This window comes from Notamacropus eugenii, chromosome 7 (genome assembly GCF_028372415.1).
Source record: "Notamacropus eugenii isolate mMacEug1 chromosome 7, mMacEug1.pri_v2, whole genome shotgun sequence".
NCBI lineage: Eukaryota > Metazoa > Chordata > Mammalia > Diprotodontia > Macropodidae > Notamacropus > Notamacropus eugenii.
In genome coordinates this window covers 42666235-42681449 of record NC_092878.1, presented here as the reverse complement: position 1 = coordinate 42681449, position 15215 = coordinate 42666235, and positions in this window count along the sequence as shown.

The window sequence follows — 15215 nt, the reverse complement described above, 5'->3', positions numbered from 1 at the left end:
TTGTTGACTTAGAAAGCCACAAATTAACATTATCTATGATGTATTTGTATTTATTTGTTTTTAATATTTCCCGATTACATTTTAATCTGGTTTGGTCCTCATTGGTATTATGGTGACTTGCAGCTGCAGGTCTTAAGCTTGACAGCTCCCATCTAGTCCAGCACCCTCATTTTCCAGGTGAGATATCTAAGGTCCAAAGAGGTTAAATAACTAGTTGATGGCCACAGGTAATAAGTGGCAGAACCAGCATTTGAACTCTTATCCTCTAATTCTATCACTCTCCCTCCTATGAAAAATTGCCTAGTCCCCAACTGAATCTAATCAATTTTTTTTTTCCATTTTAGACAGGTAGCCTAAGCACCCTCAGTCTTATTATAGTTTCTCCAAAATGGATTTAGAGAAGAAAACACAAAAAACACATTAAAAATCTGTTCTTTAAATAGTGTCTTATTCTGTCCTATTAGATTATACATACTGTCAGTTTGTCAGTATTCTTTTCAAAATTCTCCATGATCAAAAGATTCATTTGTTCCACAGGAAATGTACTCATTTAAATATTCAAGTGGGAACATTAGGGTGGTTACCAAATAAATTCACATATGCAGGAGTACTGAAGGATAAGTGAATGGATATATAGACTGGAGAGACCAAAGATGTTAGGGCTAGAGGGGCTTTTTGTTGCCAGTTAAATTGGATGCAAGTGCTGTTCATTAACTGTTTAAGCCCTGAGTGGGGCAAGGGCATTTCTCTTTTTAGAGCAAAAGGTATGTGAAAGGGAGTTGGCACTTCAGTAAGACAAATGTTTAGGCAATAAATAAAATTTTGCAGCTCTAAAGGCAGCTGGATGCTACACATTCTCAGTAGCTATTTTCTCTTATAAATATTTTATTGATTTTCAAAAGCACAAAGAGTCTCTGTTGTCATAAAGTTGGTTTAATGTATACAACAGGCATTGTCCTACGCATACAAAGTGAAAACATCTTTCAGGGCTAGATAAACAGGAAAAATCCTCTCTTATAAGCAAGAGCCTGCTGCTGTCCAACTGGCTTTTTAGAAAGTGATGCAAAAAACTTTAACTGTGTGACCGATTTGGGGCTCAGGAGGTTTTTTTCCCTATATTTAAGTGTATCAGAAATTAATAAAAGAGTCCTGAGATAAAGAGTTCGGACCACCAAGCTTTGATCTAATAAAAAAAGGCGCAAAAACAGAGAAGAAAGTTGAAATATAAAGATTTTTCCTAGTCATTAAATATTCACCAGTTTACTCCAGGAACTTGAAAGCAATTTTTATTTTGGAAAAGAATGACACTTCACTCTATCTTCACTGCAGCTGAGCGAGGAATAAATTCCCATGAAAGGTTAAGACTGAAGATAAATTTCAAACATGGAACCCATTATCTTGACAATCTGACATTGTCAAGTAAGTCTGAAAGGACTGGTTCTCATAAAACACAGGAAAACAACAGTCATTAAAAAATGTCCATAGATGGTTAATTTATCCAGAATTGAGATCTTTTAAAAGACCAAAGTCAATATTCTTAATTTAGCCAGTTGGCTGCAATCCATAGATGAGAGATGTGGTTAAGCTTACCTGATAAATTATATTTGAAACAATTTTACTCTTAACAAAACCAATTGGGATCAAGTAAAGAGTGCAATTCTGTCTTTACAGAAGGTTGGTCCTTAGAGTAACTATACTGTACACTTTGGGAAGATGTATTAACTCTTTCAGGCCCCTAGGGTACCATTTATTGGATTATAGCAACAACACTGGCCCAGAAAATAAACTGCACATGTTTTTTAAGTGGTAAAAAAGAATTTAGCTTCCTGAGCTATCATATTCAACTAACCACAGTGATGTCTCTCTAAGGTAATACAGTCATTTATTCCTTGGAGATATTCCCAGGAATTCACACGATATTAGATAAAGATTGAAATTTTGAAGATAGCAATATGAAGGAAATTGGGATTACAGCAGAAAATGAACAGAAATAATTCTTTTTGTCAAAAATGGAACAGATAGCAGAGATGGACTCAGAGACAAGTTCAAATCTTCTGACAGTAATTAGCTAAGGAACCACAAGTAAGTCATTTAATGATCTCAGTGTTAAAGAGCTAATGTTAAGAATCATTCTGAGATGTTAAATAACAGAAAAGTGCTGATTTGCAGTAGAGAAGACAATTTTTATACTAAGAACTCACCACTCAGAAGAAATTAGAGGTCAATGTTATAAAAGTGATCATGTCCTATGAGATTATAATTGTGTTTTTTTTTTTAATTGTTTTTCCCCTGAGGAGAATGGGAAAAATACAGGTGAGTTAGAATGAAGACCTTCCCAGCTACAAATAGGATATGAACCTTGGCAATATTTTCCACTACACAATTTACATAAAAATAATAATAGCAGAGTGGAAAAATAATTTTAAATGTTTCATGATTTAACCTCAGACAACCCCTTTCTGTTCAATCTGTCTATACTTCCTCCTTGCCTCTGACTCTTAGAATCTTTATCATCACTCATGATATCTCTAACTTGACATTTCAAACACAAATTCTATCTTAATACATCAAGTTGCTAGCCTCTGCCTTTCCCCACAAATTACTTGGCAATTACTTTTTAAAACATTTTGTATTCAATCCTTTCTATGTGTATCGTTTCCCTTTATAGAATATAAGTACCTTAAAGACAGGGATTGTTTCGTCTTTGTTGTTATATTCTCGGTGCCTAAAATAGCTCTGGATCTATGGTAACTATTTAATAAAAACTTGTCAAAAGAATGAATTAATTACATGTATTGTCATTGTTGAGTGTCCACTAGTTCTATGTTACACAAGAAAAGCTTCTTGTACAGGAAACTCAAAACCAAAGAGATTTGAGGCATAACTAAGGTGGCTGATGCAGTCCAGTTAGACCAGACCCCTTTTGCTCAAGGGAAAGCTGAGTGATCAGACATATAGAGGCAGTGAGAGTGACAAATGAATACATAAGAATTTAGGTATGTGTTAGGTTAGATAGATTAGTTTAGGTGTTAAGTGCTTAGTCACAGACACCAAAGGATTTTCACCAATTCCTCTAAAGTAAGCCTTATTTGACCTTCTCAAGATTTTGTCTCTTTTAATAAATGTCATTTTTGGTTTTATAACTCCACAACTAAAACTTAGAAGCCAATGAGCTAGTGAAAGGAAGGAAAGAAAGAAGGAAGGAAGGAGAGAAAGAAGGAGGGAAGGAAGGAAGAAAGGAAGAAAGGGAGGGAGGGAGGAAGGCCAGGAATAGGTATTTATTAAGCTCCTATCATCTCATTTGATCCCCAGAAGAATCCTGGGAGATGGGAACTATTATCTCCATTATATAATTAAGGAAACTGAGGCAATGAATTGCCTAGAGATAGAGAACTAAGAAGAATCTGAGGTTGAATTTGAACTTGTCTTCCTGACTTCAGGCTCAGTGGTCTATTAACTGTGCCATGTTGTCGAACTGTGTCTGTATATCCCAACTTCTTGGAGTAGTTACTGTGTCTTTATGAGGGTGAAGTAAACTTGTGCTCTCCTTGCATGAGGTAGTATATACAACAGTTAAGAAGTGTTAATCAAATACATATTATATTTCAGAAACTGTGACAAGAATACAAAGAAAAAAATACCCTCAAGGAATTCACAGTTGTAATGTTAATGTAAGGTTAATGGTGGGTGGGAGGAAGAGTTAAATATCCTCCCCCCCCCATTAATAGGATTCAATACCTTTTGTTAATTTCTATGGAGACACTGGGTCAGAGGGTTTTGCTCTTTGGCTGTGAAAAGTGTATAAATACTCTGAGGTGGGATTTTACTTTGGGGCATAATCATTGGAAATGCTTGTTTGGCCAGATAAGACTCTGAATAGCCTGTAAGGAGTCCCCTGGTTTTGAAAACTCAGATGTTGGTATACACACACACACACACACACATATGTATGTATACATGTATATATACACATGTATGTATGTATATATACAATCTGTGAGTAGACTGAGCTGCCTGAATGGGGATATAGCTAGCTGGGTAACTCAGCTCATTCTCTCCCTTCTGTCTCCCTCTCCCCTTCCTTCTCCTCTCTAAAGGAAGGTAAATTTGGATGGCCAGAGGTTGCCCAGTTAACTTTGACTTTACTGGTTAGATTTCTTTCTTTCTTTCTTTCTTTCTTTCTTTCTTTCTTTCTTTCTTTCTTTCTTTCTTTCTTTCTTTCTTTCTCTCTCTCTCTCTCTCTCTCTCTTTCTTTCTCTCTCTCTCTCTCTCTCTCTCTCTCTCTCTCTCTCTCTCTTTCTCTCTCCTTCCTTCCTTCCTTCCCTCTCTCTCTCAATATATACACACACACACACACACACATATGTGTGTGTGTGTGTGTGTGTGTGTATAATCCCTCCATCTACACAAATATTGAGAAAAGTTTCAAGAGTTACAAATATTATCTTTCCATGTAGGAATGTAAGCAGTTTAACTTTAGAAAGTCCTTTATGATTTCTCTTTCCTGTTTATCTTTTCATGCTTCTCTTGATTCTTGTGTTTGAAAGTCAAATTTCCTATTCAGCACAGGTCTTTTCATCAAGAATGACTTTTTTTTCCCCTTGAAGTATTATACTCAATTTTGCTGGGTAGGTGGTTCTTGGTTTTAGTCCTAGTTCTTTTGACGTCTGGAATATCATATTCCACTCCTTTTGATCCCTTAATGTAGAAGCTCCCAGATCCTGTGCCATCCTTACTGTATTTCCACAGTACTCAAATTGCTTCTTTCTGGCTGCTTGCAATATTTTCTCCTTGATCTGGGAACTCTGCAATTTGGCTACAATATTCCTAGGAATTTTTCTTTTCAGATCTCTTTCAAGAGGTGATTGGTGAATTCTCTCAGTATATTTTTATCCTCTGGTTCCAGAATATCAGGGCAGTTTTCCTTGATAATTTCAAGAAAGATGATGTCTAGGCTCTTTTCTCATTAAAGCTTTCAGGTAGTCTCATAATTTTTAAATTGTCTCTCTTGGATATCTTTTCCAGGTCAGTTGTCTTCTATTTCACATTGTCTTCTATTTTTTCATTCTTTTGGCTTTCTGTTGTAATTTCTTGTTTTCTTATTAAGTCATTAGCTTCCATCTGCTCCATTCTAATTTTTAAAGGACTGTTTTCTTCAGTGGACTTTTTAAGCTCCTTTTCCATTTGGCTAATTCTGCTTTATAAAGCATTCTTCTCCTCATTAGCTTTTTGGGTCTCTTTTTGCCATTTGAGTTAGTCTGTTTTTAAAGTGTTAATTTCTTCAGCATTTTTTTGGGTCTCCTTTAGCAAGTTGTTGACTTGCTTTTCATGATTATTTTGCATTGCTCTCAGTTCTCTTCCCATGTTTTTCCTCCACCTCTCTTATTTGATTTTCAAAATCCTTTTTGAGTTCTTCTATGGCCTGAGACCATTGTATATTTATTTTGGAGGCTTTGCATGCTGAAGCCCTGATTTCCTCTGATGGTTTGCATTGTTCCTCCTCATCTGAAAGGATGGAAGAAAATACCTGCTCACCAAGAAAGCAGCCTTCTGTTGTCTTATTCTTTTTCCCTTTGGGGGGCATTTTCCCAGCCAGTTGCTTGACTTTTGAAGTTTTTGTCAAGGGGAGGGTATACTCTGGGGACCTGTAAGTTCTCAGTTCCTCCAAGGTGGCACAATCAAGGGAGAGGAGTTTATTCCTCTCCTGGCTTGCACTCTGGTCTATGAGTAGGATTCCTTCTCCAGAGCCTCTAACCACTCCACCAGGCCAGGCAGCACTTCACTTCACCACAGGGCCGACACTCAGGGCTGAGATCCAGATAAGCCACTCATTTCTTCAGGGACTTTAGGCCAGGACTCCAACAATGGAAGCTGCTGTTGCCTGGGGCTAGGGCTAGACCTCCTCATTCCCTTCTCACCCAAGTGAAAGAACTTTTTCACTCACCTTTCAAGCTGTCTTTGGCATTTGTGAGTTGAGGAATCTGGGACCCACAGCTGCTGCCAGTGGTGCCTTGAAGACCTCTCTAGTACTGTCCTTGCTGCAGTGTGGTCTACTCTGTGCTTCGCTCTGCTTCATGCCTGTGGTGATAGACCTTTCCTGTCAATCTTCCAGGCTGCTTTGGCCTGGAAATCTCTTTTACTCTATTGTTTTGTAGGCTTCTGCTGCTCTACAACTTGTTTAGAGTCATTTTTTACAGGTCTTTTATGGGCTGTGGAAGGAGAGCTTCTAGAGGTGTGTCCTTCTATTCCACCATCTTGGCTCTGCCTCTGCGTCATAGTTTTCTAAGACTAAAAATCACAAAGAATGTGCTGACCTGCATTGACAGAGGAAGATTCTCATAAGGAGCTCCTTACAGTGATGAAATCATGGGTCCAACTTAAAAAAAAAAGCATTTTATACAGTTTTTCACATTACTTCTTATGTTGGTTATTTTTAATTTGTTCTAAGGTCATATTCGCTTCTTATTGGTAATGATAGATAGCTAACTCATGTTGATCTATAAGTCTTCTAAAATCCCTTAGTCTTATTCTCATAATTTTATCTCTCATATTCAGCACTAGTAAAGTTAATATTTAGAATCCAGTTGTACAATTTTACATGTATCTCCACTAAATTGTATTTTATTATCTTTAGCCTCATTCTTTTAGCCTGTCAAGATCTATTCAAATCCTGTTTTTGTTATTCAAAAAGGTAGCTATTTCTTCTACCTTTATGTCATAAAAATTTTTTATCATCCCATCTAGGTTTTCATTCAATTTGGTGACAATAGTCTTGAAAAGCACCATGACAAAACCAAATTCCTACAGTCTTCCACTAGAGAATGTCCTCTAGAGTGACATCAATCATGAATAAATCTTCTTTGGTTCAATTGTCACCCAGGTTTAAAGTCAATTTATTATATTATGATGCAGTATACATTATTATCCAAAATATTTTATCAAATATTTTAATCAGGAATTTTATCAAATTCTTTAAAGAAACTCATATGTGTTTGAGCATTCCTATAATGTGCTACTCTATTAAGTATGGTAAAGAAAAAAAAGGAAAAAGAAAATTCTGTTAGTCTAAAATACCTTTTTTCCCCTTGTGAATCCATATTTACTTGTAGTGATCATCTTGTTCACTACAGCTATCAAAGCTATGGTCAAAGAGGGATTAGATTTGGTATTAGAAAAGCCCTGTATCTGACATATAATTATGTATATACCTCGTCCAGTGATTGAATTATATTAAGCCTATCCTCTATCTCTAAGACAGTGATAACATATTCCTAGAAACACATTTGGTTTGTGTGCTTATGAAAGAATGGATTGTATTACTATGTCTAAGTGTACAAAAAAAACCCAAATGAACAAACAAACAAAAAAAAAAAAACAACAACAAAAAACCCAATAGCTTAAAGTACTCACTTATCCTTTATGAAAACCAGAATATCTAGCCTACCTTAATCCAGTCTTGGGGCAACTCCTTTTACTTATTCTATACATATTTACATATTTACCTATTGTCTTGTCTATTAGGATAAAAGAGTTTATAGACAAAGAATTGTTTCACTTTTTATTTGTATGTTCCCAGGAACTAACACAATGCCCATCACATGTTTCTCTTGATTCTTGTATATGAAAGTTAATTTTTTAATTTAGCTCTGATCTTTTCAACAAGAATGTTTGGAAGTTCTTTATTTCATTGAAATTCCATTTTTCCCCCCTGAAATATTATATTCAGTTTTGCTGGGTAGATGATTCTTGATTTAGATCCTATCTCTTTTGACCTTTGGAATATTATATTTCAAGCCATCCAGTCTCTTAGTATAGAAGCTTCTAAATCTTGATTGTGTTTCAGCAGCACTTGAATTGTTTCTTCCTGGCTGCTTGTAATATTTTCTCCTTGACCTGAGATATCTGGAATTTGGCCACAGTATTCTTAAGCATTTTCCTTTTTGGATCTTTTGTAGGAAGTGATTAGTGGACTCTTTTAATTTCTATTTTACCCTCTGGTTATAGAATATCTAGGCAGTTTTCTTTAATAATTTCTTGAAAGATGATGTCTGGGGTTTTTTTTTTAATCATGGTTTTCAGGTAAATCAATGATTTGAAAATTAGCTCTCCGGGATCTATTTTCTAGGCTAGTTGTTTTTCCAATGAGGTATTTCACATTGTTTTGATATGTATATATATATATATATATATATATATATATATATATATATATATATATATATATATATATATATATATATATATATAGAGAGAGAGAGAGAGAGAGAGAGAGAGAGAGAGAGAGAGAGAGAGAGAGAGAGAGATTTATTTCTCATAAAGTCATTAGCTTCCATTTGCTTCATTCTAATTTTGAAGGAAATATTTTCTTTAGTGAACTGTTGGACCTCCTTTTCCATTTGTCCAATTTTGCTTTTTAAAGGTTTCTTCTTCTCATTGGCTTTTTGGACTTCTTTTGTCATTTGAGTTAGTCCATTTTTAAAGGTGTTATTTTCTTGAACAGTTTTGGGGTCTCCTTTAGTAAGCTGTTGACTCGTTTTTCATGACTTTCTGGCATCTCTCTCATTTCTTTTCCCAATTTTTCCTCTACTTCTCTTACTTGATTTTCAAAATCCTTTTTGAACTCTTCCATGGCCTAATACCATTTCATATTTTTTTTTTTGGAGGCTTTAGATGTAAGAGTCTTGACCTTGCTCTCTTCCTCAGGTGCATGCCTTCATCTTCCTCCAGTTGTATCCTTCAATCTTCCTTGTGGAAAGAAAACACTTTTTCACCAAACAAGAAAATAACTTTCTATAGTCTTATTTTTCCCCCTTATGGCCATTTTCCCCAGTCAATTATTTTACCACTAAGTTCCTTGTTAAGTGGAAAGTACACTGTCCCAAGTTTCAGGGGCTTTTTGCAGCTGCTTTCAGACATATCTCCAGGGACCTGTAAATTCCCAGCTCCACAAAAGCAGTATGATCAAAGGAGAGGTGTTTATCCCTTTCCTGGCCTGTGTTCTGGTCTGTAAGGGACCACAAGCACTCTTTTCTGCCCTGGATCTACAAATATCCAGATCTCTCTCCATGGTTCTCCACAGCTTCCACCACAACAGTGGTCCTCCTTGCCCCAGGACTGCCACCTGGGACTGTAACTCAGATCAGCTATTTGATTCCTCCACCAAGAGTTGCTGACAAAGCTAGTCACAACTGCGGCTAGGGTTAAACCAAAACCAATTTCCTCTCTCACCCGGGGGAGAGAGCTTTCCAACTGACCTTTGATGCTGTCTTTGGCATTTGTGAGTTGAGAAGTCTGGAAATCATGTGAATCAGCACCTTGAGGCCTGCTCCAATCCTGTCTGTGTGAGTTTGGCCCATGCTGGGCTGTGCTCTGCTCAGAGCCCATTGCAATAGACCCCTCCTATTGATCTTCCAGTTGTCTTGGGCTAGAAATCTGTTTCACTCTGTCATTGTTTGGCTTCTGCTACTCTAAAATGTGTTCAGTCAGCTTTGCAGGTATTTTGAGGGGGTTGGAAGAACAGGGTGGGGTGGTCCCTGCTTGTACTCCATCATCTTTATTCTCTCCCTATTCATATTTGTCTTTTGAAGCCTTAGACTTCTATCACCTTGACCAGACCAAGGAGAAAGAAGTATTCACCTATCTTTAATGTGACTTTCTTTATATGTTGGATAATGATCCAACAAAAAAATCTCAATTTCCTAATAAAAAAAAAAAAACCTTCTAGAATAATATAATAGGAGAACTAATATTCTGATTCAATTTTCAACTGGACTTCCATATCTTACCCAGGCTGGAAGTGCAGAAGCTATTCATGAGATTGATCCTGCTAATAATCAGTACATGAAATGTGAGCAGCTCTATTTTCTGACCTGAATGTATTCGGCCCTCTTTAGGTAACCTGCCCCCCACACTACCCTTACTAGCTCCTATAGAATCACAAGATAAATGTTGAGCATATTAAAAACACCTCTTTGTGTTAAGCCAGTGTTGATCAGAATTCCTAAGTCCAAGAGATCCTCTAGCTTTAGCCTCCTCAGAGACAAGTGATAACTCAAAGCTCAAAAAGCATTTATTGAGTCCCTACTCTGTACAGGGCACTAAGAAAGGCAGTACATCATGGCTTGGATAGAATACTTTTCCCATAGTAAGAAAGGCCTGTGTTCACAGACAATTTCTGACATATACTGGACCTCAGGTAACTCTCAAAGGTTCTAAGTTGTTGTGGAGAGAGAGAGAGACAGAGACAGAGAGACAGAGAGAGAGAAACAGAGAAGAAAAAGAAGAGGAGAGGTAAATATTTATGTTTTTGGCAGCTAGGTGGTATGTTTTTGTATACATATATGCATATGCATATGTATATATACATGCAGGTTTATATGGATGTATGTATATTTGTATTGTGCATATGTATATGTAAGATTGAATTGTGTGTATTTGTATATATGTGTGGGTATGCGTAAGTGTAATATCTCATATTATATATATGTAACATATACTATATCAGCTAGGTGGCACAGACAGAGTAGATAGAGCACAAGATCTGGAGTCACGAAGATGAATTTTAATCTAGTTTCAGGACATCATTAGCTCTGTGACACTGGGAAAGTCACTTAACCTCTGCCTCATAGGTGTTTGTATCTATCTATCTAGACGTGTCAGATTGTCAGTGGGGAGGGGGGCAGGAAGGAAAGAAAAGGAAAGGAATCAAGGGGTAGGGAAGGGAGGAGAGAGGAGGAAGGGAGAAGCAAGGAGATCATAGATCCAAATGTTAAGAAGTGAAATGAGGAGAGGAGAGGAGAGAAGAGTAGAGGAGACGGGATGGGATGGGACTGGATGGGAGGGGAAGGGAGCAGAGGGGAGGAAAGGGGAGGACAGGAAAATCGGGCCTTAAAAAACATGCAGAGTTGAAGAATAGGCCATGGCTTATGCATCAGCAAATGAAACTGAATGGGATTTATCAGATATGTAGGAGGGAAACTAGGAGAGATCCTTGTCACAGAGTGAGGGAAAATATAGCATCCTAGAGGAAGTAGTAGTTTATTAATCATAACTGGTCTTTATATTTAAGGTCTAAGAATTATTATTGCCTGCATTATCTCATTTGATATACCTAACAATCTTGTGAGGTAGGTGTTCTTATTGGCTCCATTTTACACATTAGGAAATGGAGTCTGAAAAAGGATAAGTGACTTGCTAAGAATCTAGCAAATAGTTTGACACAGAATTTGATCCAAGGTCTTCCTGTTTCAAAATCAAATATTTTATCCAATATAGAATGGGGAATTAAAGACTCCATAAAAATCAAAGATGAAGCTGAGGAAAAAGGTCACCAGAATTTTCAATTATAAAATTATGAATGACTTTGAAGAGAAGCAGATTACAAAGATTCGAGAAGTGCATGGGAGGTGAAGAAGCAAAAATAAGTAATATGAATGATTTTTGCTAGGGTTTGACTGTGGAAGAAAGAAGAGTTTAAGACACAGTGTAAGGGAATGGAAGGTCCAAGCAACAGGTTGTTTATTTTTAGAATTGGGGAGACATGGACATGATTCCAGGAAGCCGCAAAAAAAGAAACCAGTAGAAAGAGAGAAACTGAATATTGAGGGGGTTGGGAGTGAGGGAAAAGATCAAAGAGCCAAGTGTTACTTTGTATGGCAACTACTATTGGACCATGTAAATTAGGGTACTTAATAATTACTGTTTGCTGCTAGATCAAAGTAATGCAAATATATTTCTACCCATTTTAATAAATAATACTGTACAAATTTGCATTTCACCAAGTAGCTCACTTAATGTGCCAAGCATATATAACATAGAACCTAAACTAGGAATATTAGTTATTAAGAAAGCCAAGTCTAGGCTCAGATTCAATCTTGTTGGCATTCAATCTGGCCCACTTGTCAATACAAGTCAATACACAGCTGAAAAAGAAGTCTCTGATCTAATTCATTTGGGCAGGACCCATGTGTCACTATTTTTGTCTCCCACCACCTCTCTACCTCAAAAGACTCATTGAAGAGCTAGAAGGACTCACACTAACTTCATGGACCTGCTGTTTTCATGGACTCTGAGATTACTCATTTTACGGATGAGGAAACTGAGGCAAACAGGGTTGAGTGACTTGCCCAGGGTCACATAGTAGGTGTCTGGGGTCAGATTTGAATTCAGGAAGATGAGTCTTGCTGACTCCAGGCCCAAGACTCTATCCACTGCACCACCTAGTTGCCTAAAGGGAATTTACACAAGTACATAAGAGCTTACTGGATTTCAAAGAAACCTGGAGTGACATATATATGAATTGATGCAAAGTGAAATGAGTAGAACTGATAGAACATTGTACATAATAATAGCAACATTATGTGATGATCAATTAAAAATGCTTAAGGTCTTCTCAGCAATACAATGATCCAAGAAAATTACAAAGCATTCATGAAGGAAAACACTGTCCACATCCACATAAAGAACTTATGGAGTCCAAATACAGATCAAAGCATAATGTTTTCACTTTATTTTTTCAGTTGTTTTTTTTTTTCTTTTTATTCTGGAGGAAAATTATGTGGTGGTTACCTAATGAAAATGATTTCTAATCATCAAGATAAACTCATGCATATACCTCACCACATAAAATGGAAGAGTTTTCCAGGGAGATTACCTTTCTTGTCCCTCTGATAAAATTAATCATGTTAACATATCTGTAGAGAATGCTGGACTTGCAAATTAATGCCTCTTTCAAAGGACACAGACAACATCTGGTTGATTCTTAGAGATTAGGCTCTTGCTTTCTACTTTAGATGGCAGCTGGGTGACAGAGTAGTTAGAGTGCTGGACCTGACTTAAAACTGCCTTAGACACTTACTAGCTGTGTGATCCAGGGCAAGTCACTTAACTTTTCTGCCTCAATTTTCTTATATGTAAAATGGGAATAGTAGTAGCACTCACCTCCTAGGGTTTTTGTGAGGTTCAAATGAGATTCAATTTGTAAAGTTTTGTCAACTTAAAATATGAATGTTAGCTCTTATTATTGAGAAGACAGATCACCACGAAGTAGAGTCAAATTCTATTTTGTCAAGAGAAATGAGGATGTACATGCATTTTCACAGTCCACAGGAGCCATTAATGACAGTGCCTTAGGATACCAGCACCTGGAAGCTTCATGAGCTCACCATAGATTTCTGAGTACATCTCAGCAACTAAAGTACCCGCTAGTGACCATATATATGTGTGTGTGTGTGTGTGTATGTGTATATGTATATTGTATATGTATGTATGTGTATGTATATATACATATATACATATATGTATATATATACATATATGTATATATATATATATATATATATATATGCATATAACCCTTGTGACCCAGTACCTCATTAGTAATTGGTAAAAGGTGTGGGCCTTGTACAAAATAAGCCTCCCTTAATGGGCTCCAGCTGAGGCCTATTAATAGGTGGGGAAGATCTTTCATTAACATTACACTTACCCAATGCTTCTGTTTTGGCTTTACCCAAAATGTTGTTGAATGTGTAGTTGCCAATTTATATATACATACATATACACACATACATACATAATATATACATATTGTATATGTGTGTGTATGTGTGTGTTATATATATATATATATCAAGGAACTCGTGTTTTATCTGAAAACTGCCAACCTATAGTAAATGTGTCCTTGTCCTCCTTTCAAAAGCTGCTCACATTCAGGCCACTCAGCCAATTGTGTTCCTGTACCCTCATTTGAAATCTATAGAATGTAAACCTTATAGAGATTCAGGCAGTAAGCCACACACTTTTCTGGTTCTCCCTTCTGCTGAACAACTTAAAAAACTTTCTTCTAAAACCTTTTTCAGGCATGAGTTTTATTCTTAACTGGTACCATACAAGAGAGGTTTGGGGAAAATATCAGCCTTGCAAATTTCATTACAGTTAATTTCAAATGAAAAATTTCTCAGTTTGAAGTTTAAATCTTAGAAAACTGGAGAAATATTATCCACATAATTTCTTGGAACAGTGTCTAGGGTTGGAGAAAAAAAGATAATCACCTTTCTTGTTCTTTACAAGTCACCTATAGTAGTCTCCTTGTTGTTTCTTGCACACAAAGACACTTCATTTCCCAGCCCCATGCCTTTTTTAGGTCTCATGTCTGAAATACTAACCCTACTTATCTCCATGTCATGGCTTTCTTCAAATCTCTCCTTTTTCAAGTCATTTTCTAAGAAATGTTGGGGGCAGAGCCAAGATGGTGGAGTGAAAGCATTGATTTCCTTGAGCTTTCTCCCCAAAAGCTCCAAATACCTGTAAAAAATGACTTTAAACAAAAGTCATTTTCTAGTCATCCTGAATGCTAGTATTTTCACTCTGAGATTATTTACTATTTATCTTGTACATATCTCGCATGTATACATTTGTTAGAATGTTGTTTCCCTGTTATTTTCTAAGCACACAGCTTAAACTTAATGGATGCTCCCAAACTTGAATTGCTGACTACACTGCATAATATGAATTGATTGACCTAAGGACTTTCATGGGAACCAGGGGTCCTAATACACACTTTTTGGGAAACTTAGGCATTATTTAATTTCAACCTAGGTATTATTTAAGTTCTATTTGGAGATTTACCTAGAGTAACTCCAAGTAGGCTGAAGAGACAAAAATGAAATTCAAGAGACTCATCCCCAAGATTAAATGTGACTAGTAGATTGGATGGGCTCTGAATTATATATTCCAAGCAGATAGACCACACTTGTGCAAGTAGAATCTAAGAAATGAAAAAAAAAGACTGAGGCACTTAATTAACACAGGGTCTCCTAATGCATTTCCCCATCCATCATAGGTCTTTAAATTTGCCTAAAGAACCAGACTGTGAGAACAAAGGTGAAGTTTTCCAGAATTGAAGAAGCATCAGCCCAAAACCCTAAGTCTGAATACATTTGACTTTTCTGAAACCTTATTAATTATTCTTGACATCTGTAAATGCATAAAGTAGCTTTGGTTTACTTTTGATTTCCTTTGGTATACTCATTGATTTTATTCACTTAAATGATATATTTCAAGCAGACTTCTGAGTGTTTGCTGGGCAAAGACTGAAGACAAGGGATAGTAACAGGGAAGAAGCATGATTTTTGAAAACTAAGGAATATTAATAAAGGATCACCAGGCACTTGGTCTGGAAACCATTTAGGTTATATTTCTTGCTTTCTAGCCAAGAC